Source organism: Apium graveolens, chromosome 5 (genome assembly GCF_009905375.1).
Source record: "Apium graveolens cultivar Ventura chromosome 5, ASM990537v1, whole genome shotgun sequence".
NCBI classification, from domain to species: Eukaryota; Viridiplantae; Streptophyta; class Magnoliopsida; order Apiales; family Apiaceae; genus Apium; species Apium graveolens.
The window spans coordinates 237589764-237615572 of NC_133651.1; the positions used below are offsets into that span (position 1 = coordinate 237589764).

The 25809-nt window shown below is 35.7% G+C and overlaps 2 non-coding genes across 2 annotated transcripts; both read left to right on the forward strand.

The window, feature by feature from the left end:
- The first annotated feature begins 6049 nt into the window (after window positions 1–6049).
- Window positions 6050–6254, forward strand: LOC141663038 (small nucleolar RNA U3). The gene has a single exon (XR_012551128.1). It is a non-coding gene; the product is annotated as a small nucleolar RNA U3 (small nucleolar RNA).
- Window positions 6255–7319: 1065 nt separating this feature from the next.
- Window positions 7320–7437, forward strand: LOC141662437 (U5 spliceosomal RNA). The gene has a single exon (XR_012550554.1). It is a non-coding gene; the product is annotated as a U5 spliceosomal RNA (small nuclear RNA).
- The last annotated feature ends 18372 nt before the right edge of the window (window positions 7438–25809 follow it).

A 25809-nucleotide genomic window follows, 5' to 3' on the forward strand; every position in this document is an offset into this window, starting at 1 on the left:
GACACTCTGTTACAAGAGAACACTTGTGTATACCAGCATTCTAACAAAGCTTTCTTGTATCTCTGTTGTTATCTTACACAAAAACAAACAACGATTGGGTACCGTTGTCTGATATGCGTATCAGACGGCGCCTCAATACTCAATGGTATTGAGGGGTATCAGACAACGGTTAAAAACCGTTGTGTCAGCCTGTTTTCCTTGTAGTGTCCTCTTCTCTCGGTTTCCCTCCCCTGTATTCTTCTTCTGTGATTCTTTTGCTCCTAGTAATTTCCCCTCTGTTGTTGCTGTCTTTTGGGTCGCCGCCCTTCGCTGCTCCAGCGAGGCACGCGGCGCGTATGAGTTTGTGTGTGTGTTTCCTGTGTGTGTATACCTGTATATATATATGTGTGGTAGTATGTGTGTTTCTATGTGTCTGCTTCGAACCTCCTAATCTCTATTGTTGTCGCCGCCGCCTCGAATTTTCCGGCGAGGAGTGGCGGCGATGTGGTCGTGTTGGTGTGTGTTGTCTCTGCCGCCTTATTTGGATATTCGGAATTAATTTTTGTTGTTTTGTTAACTCTGCAAGAAAATACATAACTGATATTCATGAATAAAATAAATTAATTTTCGTCCAGGAAATTAATATTAATCGGTGAAATTTATTTGGAAACCCGAATGTTATCGGGCACCAATAAATTTTTCCGCCGTCGGCAATGAGCCTCGGCGAGCCGACGGTGGGCGATGATGATTTTTATCTAAGTCCTATATTTATAAATGAAATAAATTAATTTGTGAAATTAATTTCGAAACAAAAATTACGAATCAAAACATAAAAATAAGAATAACCATGATAAAAAATTAAAATTTCATTGGTGTTTGGGAATTGTGAATGGTAGTGGTGAATGATTGGTGGTTGTTTGTTGTTGTGATTGACGTCGAAATGATTCGACGGGTAGGCCGATAAATAAAGGAAATGCTGCCCGATTTTCGGGAATATTAATTCCAAAAATACGGGAATGTAACCTGTAATTGTCGGAAACGTCGAACGAGGATATAATTGAACTTTATGAAACCTATTTACCTGACGTGACAAGATATATTGTGAATAATCGATTACCCTATTTTTCAAAATGACAAATATACATATTTTCCGAAATTACATACCGAACCGAGTTTCGAAATGTGAACCATAATTGCTAAGTGTATTTCGATAATACATATAAATATGAATTCGGTTTTGAAATTGTATGGGTAGAATAGGATAGCGATTTGATGTTAAACTTAAGCGGTTATCTGAATTAGGGTATTTCAACCCTGTAGGTTTTAGACGGAAGACCTGAGACGTGACATCGGACTAGGAACGATCTAGTGATTAGACGTCGAGATCAACAAAGTTCCAACTGAAGGGTCTGAATGTTGGGATCGTATCCAGAATATGATAGTAGTTTGACGATAAAGTCGAACATCCAAGTCGAACCAAAGTCAACCTTTTTAGTCAACTTGTAATTCTGAGTTTGACGATTAAAGCTTATTGAGGCAAGTATTCCCGAACTTTCTTTTAAATATTGCAAGTATTCCTGATTTTTCTTTTAAAATACTGCAAATATTTATTCGTTCCTATTCTAAACTCAGAATAGTTAAATGTTTTACATTTCGCTGCAATTACTCATATTATGCAAGTTTTTTTTATTCTTGTTCCTGTAATTCGATTCCTCTCTTGAGCAAATACCCATTCTTTCGGGTTATTTGCGAACCCTTAATTGGGATGTTTTGAATTCAAAATGATTTGACATCAAAATACTTCATGGGCTGGATAATGATGATATTTTGGGGATTAAGTGTTTCTTAATCCTGAGGACCGGGATATGACTGGTGCCTCGAGATGGGCCGTAGTGCCTGGGAACCCGACTGGATCTATATATGGAGATATAGATTTGTATTATATTCTGACTAATCAGCATAATATAGATGCGAACTAGTGTCCAGTCTAATTTATTGTTGATCGCCATTGACGACATTCTCTCTCGAATGGTTTTATGATTCCAAAACCGGACAAAACCCTGATTCAGGAGCTGAATCGGGGAATCCCTTGTCATTTTTGGATTTTAGTTAAAGGCTGGTGACAGCCAACGTTTATTCGCTCAATTCACTCAAATAAATAGGATTGTTTAAAATTGTTTTAAGATTTTGTCCGGAAGTTTTTCCTTTGATATTAATGCCTGGAACTCCAATTATATACTTGCTGGGCATTTTTGGCTCACTCTTGCTTTGTAAATTCTTATTTCTGCCCGTAACAGATAAGGATAAAAGTGAATAGCTTTGATAGACAACAGAAGTTAGAGAAATTTCCGATGCGAGAGATTGAAGGTGTTTAAAGAATGTGACAAGAGCATTAGTTCAAAGGTATTTACACTTGTATTTTAGTTATTGTAAGTTGTAAAGGGTTAGATTCTTGTTTCATACCATAACATGTAAACGATCCAGATTCAAGGGGTTAATTAAATATTCTTTTGTTTTATGTAAAGATTATTTTCGTGACACCAAATCTTGACCCCGAATTTGGGTTGTTACAATATCTTCGATATATTATTTATTTTGGTATTTGTACTATTAAACATAAAATTAAGAACACGTAGATCCTCTCCATTAGGACATGAATTTAATTGATCCAAATCAAAGTCGAAAAGTCAAACTAGCAATATCATTTCTCTCAAACATATAAAAGGGATATTCCAGTTTTGCAAAATATCAAAATTATATTTTTATGGAATATATCTCTAAGGCAATATGATCAAAGAAGAAACATCAAGATATGATATTTCTTAGATCAATATTGCAACAGGAATATGGCAACAAGCTCGAATAAGGAATATATCAGAAATATTCTTTAGAGATCTCGTGCTATATCAAAATTATTTAACTCTTCGCTCCAAAATATATCTCTACTATATCAAAAGAGTTTTTATTCAAAGTTTATTAATATTCATGGTTGGAATATTAATATCCAGTTTTGCAAATCATTTTTATATACTTAAAATAATTTTTTCCCGGTTTGTAAAATCAGCATTTCTCGAAGAAAATTATTCAAAAATACTAAAAAAGATTTCCTATCATCCAAATATATTTTATATATTAGGAAATATATTTTAAGTATTTATTCAAGTCAAAACTTTGGTCAAAAGATCCAAATCCTTTATTTTAAGACCAATGATATTTTCACTCGGAAGAAAGACCATTAAAAACGGATAGTTCAACAGAAAAATGGATAGTTCAACATATTTGAGTTAATTGGGTTGATAGCTCGGTCGACAAGAATTCAAATATTTATAGAAAGCTTTTATTCCAGTATTGGCCACATAACGACTTATCCAATAATAACCAAATCAGTATAATTAGAAAGAAGGAATTGTTTATATTAAGAAGAGACAATGAGTCATGAGAATTGAGAACTTGGCTAGAAAGGAAAGTGGAATCAAAAAGATGATAAAGAAATTTTATAAGATTGTTCAGGATATAAGAAAGTATTAACTACGATTAACGACCATTAGCATCGTCATGTTTGACCAAAGAATATGTACTAGAAGCACATTATGAACTCATAAATTTACACAATTATTATTTGTTCTAATTCAAATATCCTACGAGATACTAGATTATACATATCAGTTAGCTAGCCCCATACCTAATTAAAGAGAAATATGACTCTAAAATATTTTCACAGTTTAGACTAAGAAATTATCCGAAAATTTAAGTCACGAGTCAATTTTTTTCTCTCTCAATCTACTATCTCCTAACCCACTTAAAAATTTTGTTTTAATTATATTCGAATTCAAAGGTGAAATAGGGTTTTTAAATCGACAAGAGTTTGATATTTTCATTCACATAAATATATAGATCGTGAGTTCCTGAATCGATTGAAGGTGAAAATCCTAATATTGGTCCTGAAACTGAAAATGATGGAAACTATTTATTAGAAGAGATACATGAATCCTAATGGTAAGAAGTCAAAATTAATGAAATAGATATAACCCGGTAAAAAAGTGATGTTATTGACAAAAAATATATTGTGTTTTTAGAAGAAAAAAATTGTTGAATGATGATAAATTCATTTAATTTTGTTTTATTAGGGGTTGCGAACTCAGACAACCAATGCATAGACATAAAATAACATAGATTTGGACTGTTTTTATAATTAATTTGTATAGATCTGGACCAGGTTTAATTTAATAATATTAATTTAAACTTATTAATGAATCAAAATTATATATTAAACATAGTATATAAAATATGAATTATACTAAATGTGACCTATTACGATAATAGAACAAAATATTCATCTAAGTTGCATACATGATATTAGAAATCAGGAGGTAGGCTAACTGTATGTCTTATAGGCATGTGATATGGTGTATTTTAGAGTCATATTTTAAAAATATCATATTGTGAAGATCAAGTGTACCTCATTTTCAATTCTATCATTTTCTAAAATTACTGTATTAATAATTTATGATAATAGTGAAATACTTATTAACGAATGTATTCTAAGTTATTTCAAAGGCAAGAAACTCAAGAAGACCCACATCGTTTCAAGAAAAGCATAAATGCTTCATTATATTAAAGGAGATTCAACACCTACAACATATGGGCCTCGTAGCAGGGGCCTGTAACTCAGGTGAGAGATTTAAGATGGTTGGAGATTGGCATGTTTCAGAAGGTCTGACTTTGTTGAGTAATTCACAGGCTCGCTAAAGGGGAAGGCACTGCGCTAGGCAGGCTCCACTGAGCAGTGATCACTTCCCCCTCCTGTCGGTGGAAGGATAACATGCTTGTTCTTGGAAAATCCATTAGCACCTAATGAGCCACTCAAACAAACAACCATCTTTTGTTATTTTTTTAAAAAATGATGGTGAGCATGTGTTATCATTTTTTCAACCTGATGTGCATCATTTTTATGTTTCTTCTTTCCCTGGATTTAGCAACGTACTCAACTTAAGCTCACAGTTGATGTGGTCTAAAAAGGTTGGAGCTTATGTTGGTTGTCTCTCATGAATGCACTAGAAAGGGAATTAAATAGGCACTTCAAAATTGTGTCATCTGTTTTGGCAGTCTCAAACTATTGATGGGAAATGAACCGCACACTTCTATGTTGTTTGCTCTCAATTTCTTTGCTTTAAATCCTAAACTCAGTATTGTGCATACAAGGCAATATGCCTAAGTTATTTATTAGCAATAAATTAGTCCCTCTAAACTGATTATAATCTAATTTTTTTTTGTCAGAGATTATTATCTAAATTAACTCCTCATAACCCCCAAAATATTAACTTCTCATAATGTTCTACAAGTAAACTGGACATAAAAAAATGTTTAAGATAATGCTTCTAACATGAATAAAATATCTAAGAAACTAGCTAATTTTTAGTCTGCCCAATAAGGAAAACAAAAGAGAAAGAAATAGGCCACAAGAAATGAGAATCATAAAAAAGGTCGCATAATATCAAACATTTATTTTTTATCGGATACCTGAGAATGTTTCAGCTTCAGCTTACAATAAATGTCCTGCAACATAATGGTTGGGAATATTGAAAAAGTTAAAGAATATATATTTAATGAATTCGAATATGTTCTTATATTGAGCGGTTCAACTAAATAGATTTTTAAAACAAATATGTTGAATATAAAAAATGTACAGTTTTTTAGCTTCGATTGCAAGATAAAGAAAGAATATGCATACAAATATCAAGAAAGAGATCAAGAAAGAAGATAAGATTAATTTACATGACCTTCTCTTCACCAAAGAAGAGAGGATTATTTCGTAGGTCAATTAACATGTACGTTTTTATAATTAACAGATAACAAATTATTACGATAGTTAAAAATTAACAAATTATTCTAACTTGAGTTTTGGATAATCACTTGGTTATATTACATGCCAAGTTTTGCCCTAGGACTTAACTTTTCAGAAGTTAAAAATACATTCATAGAGTGTTACTCGAAACTCGTGAATATCCCACATTGAAAGAACTTAAAACAAATACTATGAATATTAATAAGGTCTGCAAGCCTTTAGCTCACTACCTTACTTGAACATGATCTGTTCTATAGTAATCGTACCTCTGTATCCTTGATTTCTAAGGAGACTGGTGACCAAGTCTGGTGGATGAATCATGACTACAGGATCAGAGCGTGATTATCAGCCCTGCATGGTCAGTGCCCTATTCAGAGCCGTAGAGGATCGTTTTCCTGGCTGGGGTGGTCTCGCAGTTGTCTGATAGACCTCTCAACCTTTTTTTCGTGCGCTCAGAAATTTTCGACCGGCCAAGTATTTTCCTTTTTCACAATTTATGATCTGCTACACTTTTTTTTTACGTGCTGTTGCTTAGAAATTTTCAACCTGCCAAGTATTTTCTTTTCACAATTTATGCTCTGCTACACATGATCGGATAAACTTTTGGGATGAGTCAAAATTTCTGAAGAAAATATGCTTACCTTTCTACAGCTGAGACCTGAGACAAGTTACAAAAGGAATCAAAGATGACTGGCTCAAGCACATTATTGGTTTCTTAATGAAGTCTGCAACAGTAGTTTATCTTTATGCAAGTCAACTCCCTTTGTTTAACTTGAACAAATGTTAGAAGACAGAAGTTGTATATCAATAATGCACCATTTTATAGCTCAAGTTGACAGATTTCTTAAGATTGCATAAAAATATCCAATCCTACATAATACACTGGGTAAAGGAGAAAAACTGGGGAAATAGATAACTAATCATCACCTCTCTACTGATCATGGAAATAAGAGACACTTTTCAAGCATATCCAAGCACTACACATATCCAAGCAAGACATATTACATTGTTAGTACCAGCTAGTGAAACTTTATGGAAGCTTCGATTGACCTTTGGGAAGTAAATTACAGATTGTATAAGTTAAAATGAGAAAATTTGTTATACCACCAGAATTCCGGGAATTTCTTTGGAACTCAGCTTGCAAATATATAATTTAACAAAGATGGCCAAAACAACAAACACAATTTAGAAGCATGCCTGGTCATTTCCCTTTCATGTGCATTCTAAGACATCAACCCTAGCCTATCACCATAAAATAATAAGCTGAATACGTTACTAAACTACAGTGTAATGTATTTCATCTTTCTTTCTTTTTTAAGTAGAGGTTATAGGTTTCCTGGCCCCAATTTTTGTAATAGCCAAGTAAATTAGCTATTGAATATTGTTGTGCAGTAATTGAGATAGTATAGGGGCTGACCAGATTGCATGAAAAAGGTAAACAATGCCGCCAACATCACATATGAAAGAGTTGAGCGGATTCCTTCTAATTAAATGTAGCCATGTAATGAGCACATAACGAACTATTCTTTCGCCTTTTACTAAAGAATATTGTGTACTCATCACTTATAATGGCATACGCCTATTTTTAGAGTGGGGTTTCTGTATGGAAAACCTAATAATTCACCATAAGATCTATGCAATCAACCGATGAAAAGTTAAAAGGGTATATCTAAATCTTAACTTTGAAGTGTTTTAACAAACTTATTTTACAGTTGACGTGTTTCCCCCTTTTTGTCAATTGATAAGATCTTAACTTTGAAGTGTTATAACAAACTCGTTCTACAATTGACGTGCTTCTCCCATGTGTCTTGATTTAGTTAATGAATGCTTATCAACCATGATTTATGGATCCTTCCGATTTAGTCATATATTACAAGTGTTCAAAGTATGACGTTCTCAACTTTGTATCACTAACATCATGTCAATTATCAACTCTTCTAAATATATTCAGATTTATGTTAGTGCACATAAATCTCTAACTTTTAAAAATGAAAGGAACATTTTCTAGCAAATATGGTGAACTTAGTAACTCCTCAAACTGCAAATCTACTCCAAGGAAGACCACCACTATCAGACTGTAAAGCCTGTGGATGAAAGCATAGTGGACAATGCCGTCACGAGAACGTTACTCGCTATGTATGCGGAAAGAAAGGACATTATGCAGCAATTGCAAGGACGAAGCTATCATTTTCCATAACTGCGGGAGAAAAGGACATTACGCTCGCGAATGTCGTCAACCCCGGAAGGAAAGTGAAGTACCAAGACTTATGGCACCACCAACCCCAGACAATCGCAATTTGTTGTGAATATGTTGTGTACTTGATGATTACCTAAACAAAACATCTAAGTAGATTTTACTTAGTGAAATAATGTAGCACTCGACGGATAAAAATTATGGTCCCGACGGATAACTCATTATAGTCCCGACGGATGATTAACTTGTTATCCATCGAGTGAGTAGCTTATGTAATAATAAGTTTGTAGCACAGTGTTGTATGCACCTTTGTATAGAATCTGGAGTAGCATATAAGTCATGTTGACTTTAACTAGATATGCAGAATAGGTTGATTAACTGTACATAAGCAATGTCTTGTAATTCTGTATAAGTGAAATGAAGTCAAGTGCCAAAATAGCTACCAACGGATGATTACAAAAGTTTCGACGGATGACCAAAATAGCTACCAACGGATGCTTAACAAAGCTTCGACGGATGATCAAATGACTATCAACGGATGTTTAACATAGCAGTCGACGGATGATCAATTAAGTCATCGACAGATGATCTGAAAGTCGACAGATGATCATATCAAGATTCAAACATCAGTTGAACAGTGAAAGCTGACACACAGCCGTTGAGTTGGATACAAGTACACTGTGGAAGCCCATTAACTGGGTAATAAAGGACAAAAAGCAGCAAAAGATCAAGACTGTTAGATTTTATATTTGTTCAGTTCTTTTAACTTTGTAATCTTGGTAATATATAAACCAAGAGAGTAGTAAATAGAAAAATAACTGAGAGAGCTAAGAAACAACAACAGAGAAATCTTTGTAAGCACTATCTTTAGCATTTCCTGTGTTCTTAGCAGTTCTATTTGTGTAAGCAACTGTGAGCATTTCTGCACACAGAGTCCTTTCGATATATTAAAAATATCTCTGGTGGAATTATTTAAATCCACCAGAAAGTTTTTAAAGACTCTTGTTTTTAATTACTTATGTTTTAATTCATTCAAGTTTACATTCCGCATTGTGCTAATCAAAACAAATATATCCATAATCGACTTGAACATTTTTATTTCAAGAAAAAGGTTCAAGAATTCCATTCAACCCCCCTTCTGTAATTCTTGTTATATTGTTAAGGGACTAACAATTGGTATCAGAGCAAGCTCTTAATCTACAAAGAGTTTAAAGATCAAAACAATTCAGCAAGATGAACAAGAAAGATGTTGGAGTCAAGATTCCTTTTCTTGATAAAGATAATTACCATCATTGGAAGGTAAAGATGCATCTTCATATGCTTTCTCAAGATGAGGCCTATGTTGACTGCATAGAAAGAGGCCCTCATATTCCTATGAGAGCTGCAACAGGAAATGAACCATCTGTTCCAAAGCCAAGGCATGAATGGTCTGATCCTGATATTGAACAAGTCAGGAAAGATAAAAAGGCCATGAACATTCTGTTCAATGGTGTTGATGCAGACATGTTTGATAACATCATCAACTGCAAGACTACCAAGGAAGTTTGGGACACAATACAGATAATCTGTGATGGTACTGAGCAACTAAGAGAAAATAAAATGCAGCTCCTGATTCAGCAATATGAGCATTTTCACAATAAAGAAAGTGAGTCACTCACTGAGATTTTTAGTAGATTCCAAAAGCTACTAAATGCTCTTAAATTGCATGGAAGAGTCTATCAGACTAAAGACTCCAATCTGAAATTTCTCAGATCTCTTCCAAAGGAATGGAAACCAATGACAGTCTCATTGAGAAACTCACAAGATTATAAGGAGTTTACTTTGGAGAGACTGTATGGCATTCTAAAGACCTATGAGCTTGAGATAGAGCAGGATGAAAGAATGGAGAGAGGAAAGAAGAAAGGAGGATCCATTGCACTTATGGCTGAACTGGAAAAGGAGAATGAAGTGAAGATGGAAGTTGTGAAATCAACTTCAAAGGCCTGTGAAAGCAAGGGTAAAGGGCTAGCTGCAGAAAGTGAAGATTCATTGAGTCAAGATGACATGGAGGACATTGATGAGCACCTAGAATTCCTTTCAAGAAGATTTGCCAAGCTCAAGTTCAAGAAGAACTTTGGAGCTACCAAGCCAAATAGAAACATGGTGGATAAATCAAAATTCAAGTGTTTCAAATGTGGCTTGGCAGGGCATTTTGCAAATGAGTGTAGAAAGTCAGATTCCAGTAAGAAAAGATTTGAGTCTGTGGATTATAAGCAAAAATACTTTGATCTACTCAAACAGAAGGAAAGGGCTTTTATTACACAAGAGAATGACTGGGCAGCTGATGGTTTGGATGAAGATGAGGATGTCAGCTATGTCAATCTAGCCCTTATGGCCAAGTCTGATGAAACAGAGACAAGTTCCTCAAGCAATCAGGTAATCACTACAAACCTTGCACATTTATCTAAAGCTGAGTGTAATGATGCAATAAATGACATGTCTACAGAATTGTATCATTTGTGTGTTACACTTAAGTCCCTCACTAAAGAAAATGCTAAAATTAAAGAAAACAACTTGTTTTTGAGTGAGAGGAATAATGTGCTTGAGTCTCAGTTTGTTGAGTTTGAGAAACTAAAAATTGAGTGTAGAATTGCCAAGGAGGAATTAACTGAGTCCTTGAAAAAGGAAGAAATTTTAAAGAAGCAGCTCGATCATGAACAGGAGGTGATTAAAGTATGGAAAACATCCAGAGATGTTCATGCTCAAATCACCAAGGTTCAAGGAATTGAGTCTTTTTGTGATGAAGCCTGGAAAAAGAATAAGGAGAAACTAGAACCTATTTTGGTAGATGGATTGCTGACAGATGTAGACTCGACGAATGATGAGAACTATCCGTTGGATAACAAAAAGTGTTATTCGTCGAATGATAAAAATCCTCATCCGTCGGCTGTGAGCAAACCCATAAGCAAAGCCAAATTAACCAAGCTAAATAAAAAGTATGGGTCTGTTTCCAAGAACTTTGTTTCAGGAGAGTCAAGTCAAGCCAAGAAAGGGAAGAAGGCTAATGTTGGTCACATGACTGTCAAACAGTTAAGTGACAGACTTGAGAAGATAGAAATAAAAACAGAGACTAAAAGGAAAAACAATAGGAATGGTAAAGTAGGGATTAACAAACATAATAACTACACACCTGACAAATATGCTCCTAGAAAAATCTGTGTCAAATGTGGTAGTGTAAATCATTTGTCTGTTAATTGAGATCTGCCATGCCTACTCCCATGTCTGTTCAGCCTCAATTCTCTAACATGAATGCCATGCCTCCCATGCCTGTTAATGCTATACCTACACAGAACATGAATGCACAGTTTGCTAATATGCCATTTGCACCTAATCCATATTATGCTGCATACAATATGCCTCAAATGCCATTTAGCATGCCTTACTGGAATAACATGTTTGCACCAAGCATGCCATTTCCTGTTAGCCATAACATGCATGATAATTCTGTTGCATCTAGTGGTTTCAAAGGCCCAACCCAAATGACTAAGGAAGAATCTGAAATTCCTAAGTCAAATGAGTTAAGACCTAAGAAACAGAAGAAGAAAGCTAACAAGGCAAGACCCAAGGAAACTTGGGTACCAAAATCAACTTGATTTGATTTTGATGTGTGCAGGGAAACAGAAGGAATCTTTGGTACTTGGATAGTGGTTGTTCAAGACACATGACTGGTGATTCTATCCTGCTCACAGAGTTTGAAGAGAGAGCTGGCCCAAGTATCACTTTTGGAGATGACAGCAAAGGTTATACTGTGGGATATGGCTTGATTTCAAAGGACAATGTCATCATTGAAGAGGTTGCCTTACTGGATGGTCTCAAACACAATCTGTTGAGTATCAGCCAGCTTTGTGATAAAGGCAACTCAGTAACCTTCAACAAAGAAACCTGTGTTGTGATTAATAATCAAAATAACAAAGTGGTTCTCACTGGTGTGAGAAGAGGAAATGTGTATCTAGCTGACTTCAACTCAACTAAAGCAGAATCTGTAACTTGTCTTCTTAGTAAAGCAAGTCAAGATGAAAGTTGGCTATGGCACAAGAAGCTATCCCATTTGAACTTCAAAACCATGAATGAGCTGGTAAAGAAAGAGCTAGTTAGAGGCATTCCTATGGTGGAATTTACAAAGGATGGACTGTGTGATGCCTGCCAAAATGGGAAGCATATTAAAGCATCATTCAGGCAGAAACTTGATTCAGCAATTGAAGAGCCTCTACAACTGCTTCACATGGATTTGTTTGGACCAGTCAATATATTGTCAATCTCAAAGAAAAGATTATGCCTAGTAATTGTAGATGATTTCTCAAAGTTCTCTTGGACATATTTCCTAAAGTCCAAAGATGAGGCTAGTGGAATCATCATCAATCACATAAGGCAAGTTAACAATCATCCTGATTTCAAAGTTAGAAGAATCAGGAGTGATAATGGAACTGAGTTCAAGAACTATGTCATGAGAGCATTTTGTGAGGAAAATGGAATCTTGCATGAGTTTTCAGCAGCAAGGACTCCACAACAGAATGGAGTAGTGGAAAGAAAGAATAGATCTCTTATTGAAGCTGCAAGGACAATACTTGAAGAATCAAAACTACCAACATACTTCTGGGCTGAAGCTGTAAACACTGCATGCTACACTCAGAACATCTCTCTGATTAATCAAGCAAGATGCATGACACCTTATCAATTGTTCAAGAACAAGAAGCCAACTCTGAACTTTCTTCATATCTTTGGCTGTAAATACTATATTCTGAGAAATCAAACTGATCAAAATGGGAAGTTTGATGCTAAAGCAGATGATGGAATTTTTGTTGGATATGCTGTTGGTAAAGCATATAGAGTCTACAATCTAAGAACCAACATTGTTGTTGAATCCATACATGTTGTGTTTGATGATAAAAAGATTGAAGGACTAATAGATGGAGATTACCATGAGAGCCTCAAATTCGACAATGTTGAGATGGTCAGTGATGAAAGTGATGATGAGAGTGATCAAGAAACAGTGTCTAAGGACAATGCAGACAAATCTACTACAAATGAAGCACAAAACTCAACATCCGTCGAGTTACATAACGCTTCATCCGTCGGAAGTCAATCTGTATTATCCGTCGGAAGACAACCTGCCTCATCCGTCGGTACTCAAAATTCACCATTCGTCGGGTTATCAAAAGGAGCAGGAAGTCAAGCCAGATCACCCGTAGAAAGCACCCCAATCTCAAATCAAAGATCCACAAACTCAGGGGGAGTTTCTAGCAATCAAAACTCAATCACACATCAAGATAACATTGAGGTCTCTTCATCTAGGGCTAATCTACCTCAACCAAGAAAATGGACAAAAGATCACCCCTTTGAACTGATTATTGGTGATGTGTCTTCCAGAGTTCAAACCAGGAGAGCAACTCAAGAAGAATGTCTATACAGCAGCTTCCTGTCTAAGGAAGAACCAAAGAAGGTAGAAGAAGCCTTGTTAGATCCTGATTGGATTGTAACTATGCAGGAGGAGCTAAACCAATTTGAAAGGAATAAAGTATGGAAGCTGGTACCCAAGCCTACAGGAAAGAATCCAATAGACACCAAATGGGTATTCAGAAACAAGATGGATGAAAATGGCATAGTTGTAAGGAACAAAGCAAGATTAGTTGCTAAAGGCTATTGTCAGCAAGAAGGAATAGATTTTGATGAAACATTTGCTCCTGTTGCAAGACTTGAAGCCATCAGAATCTTCTTAGCCTATGCAGCCCATGCCAATTTCAAGGTCTATCAGATGGATGTCAAAAGTGCCTTTCTGAATGGAGATTTGGAGGAAGAAGTGTATGTAAGTCAACCTCCTGGCTTTGAAGATCCAAATTTCCCAGAGTATGTCTATTATCTACTGAAAGCACTTTATGGACTGAAGCAAGCACCTAGAGCCTGGTATGACACTTTATCAAAGTTCCTTTTGGAAAATCACTTCACAAGAGGTACTGTAGATAAAACTTTATTTTTCAGAAATGTGAATGGCTCTAGCATACTTGTTCAAATTTATGTAGATGATATTATTTTTGGCTCTACAGATGAGAAACTTTGTAAAAAGTTTGCCAAACTGATGCAGAGCAAGTATGAAATAAGTATGATGGGAGAACTAACTTACTTTCTTTGTTTACAAGTTAAGCAAGTTAGTGATGGAATATTCATTAGTCAAACTAAATATATTTTTGATATTTTAAAGAAGTTTGATCTAATGGATTGCACATCTGCAAAAACTCCCATGGCCACTGTAACTAAGCTTGAACTAAACACTACTGAAAAGTCTGTGGATATTTCAAGTTATAGAGGCATGGTTGGCTCACTTCTATACTTAACAGCTAGTAGGCCAGATATAATGTTTGCTACATGTTTATGTGCTAGATTTCAGGCTGATCCTAGAGAGTCTCATTTGATAGCTATTAAGAGAATTTTCAGATATCTTAAAGGAACACCAAACCTTGGCATTTGGTATCCTAGAGATTCTGGTTTTGATCTAACTGGTTATTCAGATGCAGATTATGCAGGTTGCAGAATTGATAGAAAAAGCACAACAGGAACCTGTCAATTTTTAGGAGACAAGCTTGTGACCCGGTTCAGTAAAAAGCAAAATTCAGTTTCTACTTCTACAGCTGAAGCTGAATATATTGCTGCTGGTAGTTGCTGTGCACAGATTTTATGGATGAAAAATCAATTGCTAGACTATGGTTTGCAAGTTGAAAGGATTCATATTTTCTGTGACAACACAAGTGCAATTGCCATCACTGAAAATCCAGTGCAACATTCAAGGACAAAGCATATAGACATCAAGTACCATTTCATAAGGGAACATGTAATGAATGGTACTGTAGAGTTACATTTTGTTCCAAGTGAGAAGTAACTGGCAGATATTTTTACCAAGCCACTGGCTGAATCCACCTTTTCTAGGTTGGTAAGTGAGTTAGGTATGCTTAATTACTCTTGAATTTATCTGAATTATTTTGCAAGTTGAAAAGTAGCCAGAAATTTACCTGATTTTTAGTCTTGGATGAAAATTTTGACTAAGTCAAAATTTGCATCTCGACGGATGACCATTATCCATCGAGTTGAGTCATCCGTCGATATACAAATTGTAAATAAAAATCAATTACTTTTCTGGAGTATTTTAAAACTTGACGGATATCAACTTATCCTTATCCGTCGAAGTGTCTAAATCTTAACCGTTAATTCTCTGAACATTATCCATCGAGTATACTTACAGTTTGTAAGCATTACACGACGGATAATGGGTAGAATTTTTATAGTTTATTTTAAAATGACTATTTTAGACCATTTCTATTGGGTAATTTAATTCTCTTTATTATTTTTATCAGTTGATTTTGAGTAAAGTATAAAAGCTTATTTCATTCTAATCACTTTCTTTTATCATTCTCAAATTCAACTGTGTTACTTCATTCTCTCTCAAGCAAAAATCCTCTTTCTCTTCAAGCTTTTCTTCTCTAATAATGGCACCCGTAGTTAAGATCATGTCACAGACTGGGTTCATCTATGAGAAGAATAACTTCACTGCCTTGGTCAATAAGGGGATTCAGCAATCTGAAGACTATCATAAGATGATGGACTTCGTGCACAACTGCAAGTTAAGATTTGCCATGCTAGAATCACCCACAATTTATTGTGAAGTTGTTGAGGAGATGTGGACAACAGCAATCTACAACTCTACTGACAAACCATCACTCTAACCATCAAAGGTAATGATTTCTGTATCAATAGTGAGGTCATAAAAGCATGTTTCAAGATTCCTGATGATAATGTAACTGCACCACACACTGACACTGATATTGTCAATATGCTCAATTCCATTCATTATGCAATTCCTACTGCAAAACTAAGTGAAATTAGAAGACTAGGTCTTAGGAAGGAATGGAGTTACTTGTGTGATGTAGTAACTAAAGTCTTTTCTGGAAAAATCAGTAATTTTGATTATGTGAACATTTCCATGCTTAACATGCTATACATGCTAGTTAGAGACAAATATTACAATTTCAGTGACCTTGTTGTGTATGAGTTAGGTTTTAAACTAGGTGACTTAGCCGAAAGAGGAAAGAATATTTACTATGCTAGATTTTTTATGCTTTTGCCTAACCATCTTTGTCAAGAGATTGAACTTAAGAACCCAAACAACAAATTAGCTTGTTGGGTTCAAGAGAGAAGAATCATTGCAGACTTGAACAGAGCCAACCATCACAAGGATGTGCCAATGTTCTATTTTCCTGTAATGCTGACACCTCAGGTAAGTGAGGTAAGTTCATCCAGACCCTCAACTATTCCAATCTCTTCTATTTCTTTGACTTCAGGCATAGCTATGGCAACTGTGACAATGACCAAACAGTTGCCTACCAAAGCTGCCAAAACAACTGCAATTTCTAAATCCAAATCAAAGAAAACCCCCTCTGGTATCTCTCAAAAGGTACTAGTTGAAAAATCTACCAAAGCCAAAGAGGGGAGTGTGAAGGAGGGTAAGGTAGGTGAGGCAAGGGGTGAACATCAAAGAAGCCCCAAGGATAAGGTTGGAGAGTTGAGTGAATCCCAGCCTAGCCACACTGTAGTTTCCCAACAAACTATAGTGCTTAAAAAGGACAAAAGCTCACTTCTAGCTGCATCCTCCCAAAAGGATGTGGCTATTGAACAAAGCTCTCATCCAAGAGCACAGGCCAAGAGGGTTAGGGACAGAAGCTCACACCAAACCTACACTAGAAAGAAGAAATCCAAAACAACTAGGGATGCATAGGGCACACACTTGGTGCAAACTGGTGCTAAAGACACAGTCCTTGCACCTTCTCAAATTCAGATTGATGTGGCTCCAATAAATGTGGAGTCACAGCCAAAATCTATCATAATAGAAGCCACAGAAACACAATACTCACCAACTAACTCACTGGAAGTGGACATGATAAACACTTCAATTCTTGATTCCCCTTCTTTAACTCTATTGGGGAAGCCAAAATCTAGTGCAAGTGAGCATCATCTTTTAGATGATTTGTTGGCTCACTTGCCAATTCTTTCTGATTCTATTGTGACATCTGTGCCTCAAATAACTTCAATCAACACAGAGTCAACAATAGTTTCTCTTCCCACCTCATTCATTTCTACTCTCTCGATGGATATTGCTCATCCGTCGAGTAGTGATTGTATCCCGACGGATAAGCTTAACAGCAGTTATCCGTCGGATAGCTTTACCACTCACCCGACGGATATCACTTATTCGTCGAGTGTCTCTGCACAACTTCAAACTTCAATAATTTCAAGTGTAGAAGATTTGGTGGTAATACAATCACTCTTAGGACTGAGAGAGGAGAGTGCATTGAGTGAGAGGCTGGGTTGCTCCCAGGCAAAAGGAGAGGAAAAGAGTGAATCTCAGCAATCCATTAATTCAGGATTGGCAAAAGTGAGTGAGAGGAGTCCCACCTTAGTAGGTGAAGGTGAGGGTGTGAGGGTGGGGAGCCAGGGTGACACCCTGATGCAACAAAAGAAAGAATATGAGAGAAAGGCAGGTACTGGAGAAATAAGGATGGAACCAGCCATTGCTAGTGAGTCAATGATTGTGGATGATGCTGAAAAGGAAAGACAATTTCAGCAACATTACAAAGCTGTAATTGATAACATTTCCTTGGATGCTTACACTTTTACTCACCCTGTTTCAGCCTATCAACTGTTGGCTGCTCAGGGCAATGTGGAGGCAGAGCAGACTTTGAATTTAGTGCACACCACAGAATCTCTTCAAAGAGATAAAGCTGCTGTGAACAGAACGCCTTCTGAAGCTGGAGAGCCATCTGAAGAATTTGGAGTAAATTCTGATGATGATGACTCTGGTTCTTTGGATGGAAGCATGAACTTAGGGGGAGCTGAAGGCCCAAGTTCTGCTTTCAGTTTACCTAAATGGGCATGGGCAAAGGAATTTTCACCAGGGCAATTTGAGGTGTCTTTGGTAAAACAAGTAATAGCTATTCAGTAGGCCCTTCAGGAAGCTTCAGATGCTGGTACCAAGGCTGTTCTTCAAGCTCACCTAGACTCTTTACATTTAATGAAGATCCAACACTCAAAACAGAATCTCAGTGTGGATGAATTGAAAAAGGAGATAGCTGACTTAAAGACATATAACTCTGAGAAGTTGGATTCAATAATGCCATATGGTACCATGCATGATCTATTACTAAGATTAAGGAGAGAATCAGATTCTGATAAGAAGATAGCCAAGCTGGAGAACAGAGTTCAGGTTATTGAGAATTCAGTGGCTCTACTTCTTCAAAATCAACAGACTCAGACAAATCTTCTTATGCAACTGGCTAAAGCACAAGGCCTAGCTCCTCCACTTGATGATAACAAAAAGGGGGAGAGAGAATCAAGTAAGGGGGAGAAAGGACCAACTGAGGGGGAGAAACTTCTAGTTCAAATCAGCAAAGTAATTGTACCTTCAATTACTATCTCCAAGCCACCAGTTGCAGATGGTATAGATCTTATAAATGCAGCATCAGCAAATTTGAAAGATGCTGATAAAGGAGAGTTGACTCTGATCAACTGGAAAAAGATTGATGAGGAAATACAGAAAAAGTTTCAATTAGTCAAGGAACCAGATCAGTCAGCCATCCATCACTATCATGTAAAGCCAATTAATGTGAATGAGATGAGCACGAACTATCTGGAGAAAGGACAATCTTCCTGCATCAAGACTACAGAGACTGAGATAATTCTTAAACCAAGGGCAAACTATCCAAAGTTATCTTTGAAGAACCCTATGGATTCTTTGTATGAGACACCCAAGCCTGATGAAAAGAAGATTCTATCAAGATCTATTCTCCTCTACAAAGATCCAGCTGATTTAGCCTCAAGAAAGAGAATTGCAAAGATATTCAGAAATGGGAAGGAAATTTTTGTGGTAGCTGGACATCCACAATTTGCTCATGCAAAGGAAGAAGAAAAAGCCAGATTGAAGCAGGAAAAGAGGCAAGCTGCTCTAGATGCAAAGAAGTCTAAACAAAAGAAAGAATAGTTTGCTATCTTGGCCAAGCTACAGGCTGTGAATTCTTCTCAACAAATTCCCTCTCAACCATCTCAAGCTACTGAATCAGAGAAGAAGATTGAAAAACAGAAGAAATCCCCAAGAAAGAAAGAACTGGCTAAAAGAACAAAAAGAAAGTTGGATGTTGTTGACAAGGAATTGGAAGATCAATTTCCAATGGAATCCACTCAAGCTGAAATTCAAGCATCAAAGCCCTCTGTGGTATTTGAAGACATAAGGGTGGTGGACCCCTTCAGGAACATACATGGAGAGCCTATTGTGCCAAAGGATGAGCCAATAGAGTGGGATAAATTACCAATTTCTGACTTCAACTTTCCAATTCTTACTAAGCCAAGAAGGACAAAATCAAGGGCAGTCAAGAAAGTGAAGCTGTCACCTCTCAAATCCAAGTCAGTAGTCAAAGCTCAACCCAAGGTCAACAGGGGAGACTACTTGTACTTGTGTGACATCAAAGAATTCTCAGATCTAAACCTTTATCTGGAGGAGCTGGATGAGGTAAGGGCAATTGATGCATACAGAAACCTACCTGAAAGGTTGGTGTTCAAGTACAAAGGGGGAAGGGAGATTTAGTGGCCTCTTCACAAGATACTTCAAGAAAGCCAAGTTGTGTTGATCAAAGTCTATTCATCCTTCAAGAAAAACTTTGGGTTCAATGTAACTGCAAGAAGATTAGTATTGAAGAAGATTGAATAGCTAAGGAGTGTTAGAGCCAAAGATGCACTACCCAAAACTCTTATCATCCCATACACAGGGAGAAGAGTGCATCTAAGGCCCTACTGGCTGATGGAATTCATGGATGACAAGGGTGTGGGAAGATTCTTCAGGTTAGAAGACCAATTGAGTATCTCTAGAAATGAGACTTTCTCGGATGCAAGAAATGTTAGATCTCTCAGAATCTGATGAATTAGAATTCCACAGACAGCTCCAGAATCAAATTGAAGAAAACAACAGAAAGCTTGGAAGAAGATCCAGACCTTCAAGAAACTAGAAAAATCTGCTCAGACTAGAGGAGCATCTTGAACTGACTGTGAGCCAAACCTTGTACATTTTTGTTTAAATTGAAGCACCTTAGTTTTATCTACTTATCTTTAAAGATATATGTTTAGGATGTTTTGTTATCATCAAGTATCTCTTAATTTATGGCTACAATTCCAGTAGACATAAATTGGGGGAGATTGTTATGAATATGTTGTGTACTTGATGATTACCTAAACAAAACATCTAAGTAGATTTTACTTAGTGAAATAATGTAGCACTCAACGGATAAGAATTATAGTCCCGACGGATAACTCATTATAGTCCCGACGATTGATTAACTTATTATCCATCGAGTGAGTAGCTTATGTAATAATAAGTTTGTAGCACAGTGTTGTATGCACCTTTGTATAGAATCTGGAATAGCATATAAGTCATGTTGACTTTAACTAGATATACAGAATAGGTTGATTAACTGTACATAAGCAATGTCTTGTAATTCTGTATAAGTGAAATGAAGTCAAGTGCCAAAATAGCTACCAACGGATGATTAACAAAGCTTCGACGGATGACCAAAATAGCTACCAACGGATGCTTAACAAAGCTTCGACGGATGATCAAATGACTATCAACGGATGTTTAACATAGCAGTCAACGGATGATCAATTAAGTCATCGACGGATGATCTGAAAGTCGACAGATGATCATATCAAGATTCAAACATCAGTTGAACAGTGAAAGCTGACACACAGCCGTTGAGTTGGATACAAGTACACTGTGGAAGCCCATTAACTGGGTAATAGAGGACAAAAAGCAGCAAAAGATCAAGACTGTTAGATTTTATATTTGTTCAGTTCTTTTGACTTTGTAATCTTGTTAATATATAAACCAAGGAGTAGCAAATAGAAAAATAACTGAGAGAGCTAAGAAACAACAACAGAGAAATCTTTGTAAGCACTATCTTTAGCATTTCCTGTGTTCTTAGCAGTTCTATTTGTGTAAGCAGCTGTGAGCATTTTTGCACATAGAGTCCTCTCGATATATTAAATATATCTCTGGTGGAATTGTTTAAATCCACCAGAAAGTTTTTAAAGACTCTTGTTTTTAATTACTTATGTTTTGATTCATTCAAGTTTACATTCCGCATTGTGCTAATCAAAACAAATATATCCAGAATCGAGTTGAACATTTTTATTTCAAGAAAAAGGTTCAAGAATTCCATTCAACCCCCCTTCTGTAATTCTTGTTATATTGTTAAGGGACTAACACAATTCAAGCAATGCCAATGTCAAACCTACCGCACACACATTCAACATGACCTTAAAGGATGCTATCACTGGTAATGATGTCATTACAGGTACACTCTTAGTAAATTCTGCAAATGCTTGTGTGCTAATTGACTCTGGTGCAAAGATATTATACAGTGGTAGGAAGATATATTAGGAATATAATGTCCAATAATATTCATCCTTATCTATGATGATATTACATGTTAGAAATAGTTTGACTTACATATAATGTGGAATGAATGTCTCTACCATTATAATTTTAGGTAAAATTTGATAAATAAGAATGAACTCTAGTTTTAAAGTTTTATGATTTTGCAGTTTGAATTTTTCTCAAATATTTTTTTTGTGAAATGAGATTGAATTTTTCAAAAAAGAAATCTTTGAGACATGAGATAAAATATAGATTGATGAACATCCTTACCTAAGATGACTAATCAATTTATCTACTAGTTCACTTCAGCGGCAGAGCATTACAAGATCTTTATGTCTTATAATCGAATTAAACACCATTAATCTGTATTGAATAATGGTTTTTGGCCAATAACATCATACTCTATAAAGTACCTAGGAACTTTATTTTATTAATATTTAAATACTTGGGATATTTTAAGATTTATTTGGCAATATTTCGAATTATTTTTATCTGTGAAATATGACATTAAGCTTCCATGACGGGGAGACACATGGCAAGAATTCACGAAATAAACAGAAACGTGTTAAATATTGATTGTAGAAGAATAAAAAGAAAAAGAAAAAGAGACACAACACCACGTGTCTCTCTCTCTCGTGTGCATACAATCTCTTTGTCTCTCATCTCTCCTCTCACACGACCTAAATTTCTCAATCTCTCTCTCTCTCTCGATCGTCTCTTCTCTCCCTCTCAATTCACTCACTCTCTATATTCTTTTCTTTTTATCTTCTTTTTCCCCTGTTCTTTCCCCCGGTTGCCCCTGTTTTCCGGCTACTAACTCCGTTTCTCTAGCTTCCTGTCATTCATGTTGGTCGTATATATATATACATATATGTATATATGCTGTGTTATGTGTATGTGGTCACTATGTGTATTGTGTGCCTGTTTATGCCTTATTTTTTTCTGGCTTGGTATTTTCCGGTTACCGTCGGGCTTTTTCCGGTGAGACGGCCGAAGTTGCGTGCCTTTACTTTGTTCCCCGTACTTGGTTTTCGTGTTGTTTTCAAATGGCCATCTAATCTGATATTGACTCTAATGGCGCTTGTTGAAATCAAGGGTCATTTTCCAAAATTTAGTGTTTATAATAGTACGCTGATAGTAAAGTTTCTTAGTATAAGTAACCATTTTAGAGACCAGGTGGAAATTAACATGGCAATAATAAAAATGATAAATATTTTGAGTGGCAGTCTCCTGTACTGGAAAAAGGTGAGGTAGTTTTGAGACAAGAATCTTATAAGTTTTTCTTTACTTATAAAGTTTCTTCTGTGAGAATAATATTACTCTTAAAAGTTATATATTGTGTGAGAAGTGATGAGATCACTTGAAAAGAACAGAGAGATTTAGGTGTTACTATGTTTATGTTTCAGGATCACATCAGTCACAGGCATCTCTTGCAAAAAATCTGGATAAAGGCAAGGCAATTCTGCCTGATTCTGCACATTCTTCTGATGGCTTGTCTGACTCTGACAATGATAGTGATGACGATGATCCTAATACTGCTAGAAGAACTAGACTTGCAAAAAAATGGTATTTAGTCAATTTTGACCAAATAATCAGAAGGTGCAATATATAACTTATAGTTTATTTCGATCCTAAACATCATGTTATTGAGAGCTAAGTCATTTTTCACCATGTTAGAGTCACTTTGCACCCTATAAGATTCAGTTGGCACCATATAATACACAATTAACATGTTAACATCATATACATTCAATTTTGACATCCTTTTCCCACCTCTAGGTACCGCTTTTATATCAGTCAATTTTGGGCCACGTTTTGGCTTTAATCAACCTTGTAAGTAACTTCACACCATATTAGAGTGATTTTTGCACTTTATAAGAGTCACTTGCCACCATATATTATACAATTACCATATTACCATCATAAACATCCAATTTGACATCCTTTTACCACCTCTTGGTACCACTTTTATACGAATCCATTTTGGGCCACTTTTTTCCTCCAATGAACCTTGTAAGTAACTTTACACCATATTAAAGTGATTTTGCACCTTATAAGAGTCATTTGCCACCATATATTATACAATTAACATATTACCATCATAAACATCCAATTTGACATCCTTTTACCTCTTATTGGTACTACTTTTAAACGAGTCAATTTTGGGCCAACTTTTGACATAAATCAACCTTGTAAGTAACTTTACACCATATTAGAGTTATTTTACACCCTATAAGAGTCACTTGCCACCATATATTATACAATTAATATCATAACATCATAAACATCAAATTTGACATCCTTTTACTACCTCTTGGTACCACTTTTATAAGAGCCAATTTTGGGATAAATTTTGGCTCAAATCAAACTTGTAAGTAACTTTACACCATATTAGAGTGATTTTGCACCCTCTAAGAGTCACTTGCCACCATACATTTGTATAATTGACATGTTAATATTGTATACATGCAATTTGACATCTTTTACCCACCTCTTGGTACCTTTTTTATAAGAGTCCATTTTGGGCAATATTTTGGCTGCAATCCACCATGTAAGTCATTTTTTACCATGTTAGAGTCACTTTGCACCCTATAAGATTCACTTGGCACCATATATTATAAAATTAACAGGTTAGCATCATATACATTCAATTTGACATTCTTTTACCACCTCTTGGTACCACTACAATACGAGTCAATTTTGGCAAGATTTTGGCTGCAATCCACCATGTAAGTCACTTTTCACCATGTTAGAGTCACTTTACACCCTATAAGATTCAATTGGCACCATATATTACACAATTAACATATTAACATCATATATATCCAATTTGACATCCTTTTACCATCTCTTGGTACCACTTTTATACGAGTCAATTTTGGGTCATATTTTGGCTCTAATCAACCTTGTAAGTAACTTTACACCATATTAGAGTGATTTTGCACCCTATAAGAGTCACTTGCCACCATATATATAAACAATTGACATGTTAACATCGTATACATGTAATTTGACATCCATTACCCATCTCTTGGTATCACTTTTATACTAGTCAATTTTGGGCAATATTTTGGCTGTAATCCACCATGTAAGTCATTTTTCAAGAGATACCAAGAGATGGGTAAAATATTATTTGCAATGACCCTGCTTTACATAACCACGGATCACAATAGGTTAAAGTATGAAAACAAGCCACAACCTTAACTTTTATTACAACGTACCAAATCCCAACTAATTTAACTTACAACTGATAATGAAATTATTCTTAAAATCTTATTATCTCAGTACCATATGAAGCTTCTGCTAGCTCGATCCAACTCAAACTGGAATCCTAGCTCGCACTTTGGACTGAGGAACTTCACTACCATCCATATCCTTCTTAACTGTAAAATATATAAAAAGATTCGCAAGAGTGAGCTAACTAGCTCAGCAAGTCATAATAACAATAACTGAGGTTAAACAATGATCAAGCAAGATGATTCAAAGGAATCAAGTTTCTTGTTAAACAACCAATAGAATTGGATATTCATTTTAAGTTTTTAAAACCAAGGTTAGGCTGCTGATTAGTCACGCACTAACCCCGAGCATAGCACACAACACTGCTCTAACTACTGGATCCAAGGCACACATTGGCCTAACTTGACCATCGATATGGTCTGACCACAAATCTGGTCCACATAAAGAAAACTATCCAATTCTAAAGCAGTTCAATATGATAAACAATATAATTCAATAAAACTGGATCATAATCAATAACAATAAAATATTTGTATAAGAGCATGGTGAAAATTCATGGGTACCGAAAGGGTATGTCAAAGTATATAAAATAAGTGGCCTCTAGCCTGTAGGATAATCGGGTATTAGATGAATAATGTTTTTACAAGGTTTTAGTACTTTGATGTCACAAGGTATGGTTGAGTATAAAAGTTTCTGTATGTGTAAACAATTCTGTTCCGGTGTTTGGTATATGATGGATATATATTTGTGGAGCAGCATCGTGTTTATGTGGCTTAGTATCTGGTAAATCAACAAGAAATGGTTCACAAAGAATAAGGCTTATGGCTCAAAGATCAAACGATGTGGCTCAGGTTCAAGGTTGAAGGATTCAAACTACTTTTAACATAAAACAAAGCTATTTTGAACACTGAACAATATGTTACGAGAAAGTTTAGATAAATTAGCATTATATCTCGAAAAAGGTTTAGAATTACTTGCCTTATCACAATCGATTCAAATTTCACTTGTACTCGCCCAATGACTTTCTTCAACAACCACTCGTCTACTTTT